The 2,721-nt window shown below is 44.4% G+C and overlaps 1 pseudogene; it reads right to left on the minus strand.

Annotated features, from left to right (window-relative positions):
- Nucleotides 1-393: 393 nt before the first annotated feature.
- Nucleotides 394-931, minus strand: LOC138153599 (guanine nucleotide-binding protein G(I)/G(S)/G(O) subunit gamma-5 pseudogene; annotated as a pseudogene).
- Nucleotides 932-2,721: the final 1,790 nt, after the last annotated feature.

The raw sequence follows: 2,721 nt of genomic DNA on the forward strand, positions 1-2,721 counted from the left end.
CTCTGATCAGCCACTTGATCTCCCCACTGTCTTCAGATTGAGAGCTCCAGAAGCAGCTTCTGCCACCACCACTGCTGCTGCCCTAGATCTGGGGCCAGACCGTGACTCACTCTCCCAGGTTTGACAGACCTTTCCTACTGACCTTCTAAGTTGTCTTTGGTGTTTGTGGAATGAGATCTAGAAATTGCCACAGCTGTCAGTGATTCAGTGCCCTGAGGTTTGCCCCAGGTTTATTAGGGCCTGATCTGTGCTGGCATGTTTTGCTCTGGACTGTGCTCCTTTTCCAGTCTGGTGCAACAGACCTTTCCTGTTGACCTTCCAAGTTGTCTTGGGCTGGAAATTGGTTTCACTGTCCTTTGTGGGTTCTGCTGCTCTAGAATTTGTTTAGAGTCATTTTTTTTATTTTCATCTGAATACTTTATTGTATTCTTGCCAGTGTATAAAACAGAAATGGATGAAAATTCGGAGAGGTAGATGAGAAAGTCTGACACAAGTTGAAATTTGGATGATTAACTTGGCACATTGTTACACACATATAGATTAAACTTTTGTGCAGGCTTCAGAATTCTCTCTCCTTTGAATAGTCACAGTTCACATCACATCACAGAACATCAAGTCACATCACAGATCCACATATGAAGATAGATTCAGAGATCCTTCCCAAGTAGCTTAAGATCATCTTGCTACAGGACTGAACAGACTTTCTGGGGCTGGAAAGGATTAGTACTGGAAGATACCCCAGTCAGCAGGGGATCATTTTGGGCATTTTGCCGGCAAAATTGTTTCAGATCAGCAGCAGCTTGAGAAACCTTCACGCGGTGGAGCCCGGCCTTGAGCCGGAGCTGCTGCACCACCTTCCTCATGGCGACGACATTGGAGCTGCTGGACATGGCACAAGGAGCCAGGGTCCACAGTCGGTGGTCGGTGGTGGGTGGTGTGATAGTAATGGCAATTAAAGATTCCCCTGTATTGGCTTGGTTTTCAAATTGATTGTGTTAAAACCCAGAGTTTGTTAATCCCACCTGTGGGATGGGCTTGTTGATGTGAAAAGAAAGTCCTGAACTGGGAGGAGCTGGTGACGTAGATTTGGAGAGACACTAGAGAGAGGCGGAAGATCTTTTTGGAAGCAGCACCTCGTGGAGAGAGAGAGACTAAGAGAATTGCTGGTGGCCGCTTTGAATTGCCCTGGACTTTTGAGACCTGCCCCCTGAGCTGCCAAGGACTGAGGAGACATGGCTGTTTTGCTGGTACTTTGTCTGTCTGTTTTGATGTTATTTTGCCAGATTTGTCCACTGGTGAAAGACTGTCCTTTTGTTGAAGAAGTCCTGGAACCTGGCTGTTCGCTAAGAAGCCCTGAGACTGTCCTGCAGACAGAGAGTGAATACTGTCCACTGGTGAGGGACAGTACTGTTGTTGCAGGAGTCTGGAGACTGTCCTGCAGACAGAGTGAATACTGTCCACTGGTGAGGGACAGTGCTGTTGTTGCAGGGGTCTGGGAGCCTTTCTGTTGGTTCAGAAGCCCTGAAGAAGGATTTTCTTGTTGTATGTTTACAGAAATCCTGGGAGAGGGCTTTGCTAATGTGTTCAGGGGTTCTAGGACTGTTCTACAGACAGAGGATAAATTCATGAAGGGACTGGCAATGTATCTTATGGCCTTGCTAAGCCTTGTCTCCCCAGGAACTAAGATTGCTGAGAACTTGCCTCGTGTCAAGATGAAGAAAAGACCTCCATTTGGGTATTAAGTGCTGTGTTTAAACTTGATGTAACTCTGGGGTAGATTCAATTGTGATCCTGGGGGTGGGGAACTTTTGACCTTATTGTGCTCTGTGATTGACAAATGAAGGTACTTTACCTATGTTTGGAAACTAATCTCCATTTGAGAAGAGGGGTTTTGTGGTGGACTTAATTAAGGTATAGCCTAGGGATGGAGTAGTATTTAGAACAGGGACTTAGTAATTGATTGAATGATTGGAAGATCCTGGGGTGGGGTAGTACTTGGAGATTATTTAATCACACTTAGTAAATGCTGTATTTTGAATGATGTCATGTTTTGATCTTCTCTGTTCTTGGTTTGTCACTGAATAAAATAGAGAGCACCTATGCTGGTATTTTGAACCTGGGAAGATTGCCTTCCTTGGCATTATATTACACCTGGCTATCAGTGATTAGCACTCCAGTATCATTTTGGCCAACTGATATCTCCTCAATATTATCAATAATAAATTTATATCAATTGATTTTTACAAGAAAATATTCAAAAAAAGAAGATATTCATGGAAAGTTATAGCAAGAGTCAAAGTACACAAATATCCCCCTACATCAGGGCATAGTGTCACCTTTACAACCTGATTCTAGGAAGAATGGCTTCAAACCTAAAGAGGCAACTTCAAAGCATTCCCTGGCCCGCTAAGTTCACTTCTTTGTGCATCATAACTCATGAACAGGTTGCTGACTTTCTCAGAGCTCAAAGCACCTTGGCTGCTTGGATCAATCCATTGAAACAAAGAGTTTGCTTCTCAGGGAAATGCTGGTCCCTCACCCTGCATGGTTATGGTGACTACAGCAGAAAAAGAGACAGCCAACAGTCACAGAAATCTTGTAAACGCTCTTTTGGGGGAGCAACGGCTGGAGTCAGCATTTTCTCCTGTTAATCTCTGAGAGTAATGTTACACCTCTTCCTCCCCCATATAATTTTGTCTAGCCTATCAAAGGAAGCCAATG

This window comes from Petaurus breviceps, unplaced genomic scaffold (assembly GCF_028583685.1).
Source record: "Petaurus breviceps papuanus isolate PSGF00001 unplaced genomic scaffold, PetGlider_PUasm1.0 91005, whole genome shotgun sequence".
Taxonomy (NCBI): Eukaryota; Metazoa; Chordata; class Mammalia; order Diprotodontia; family Petauridae; genus Petaurus; species Petaurus breviceps.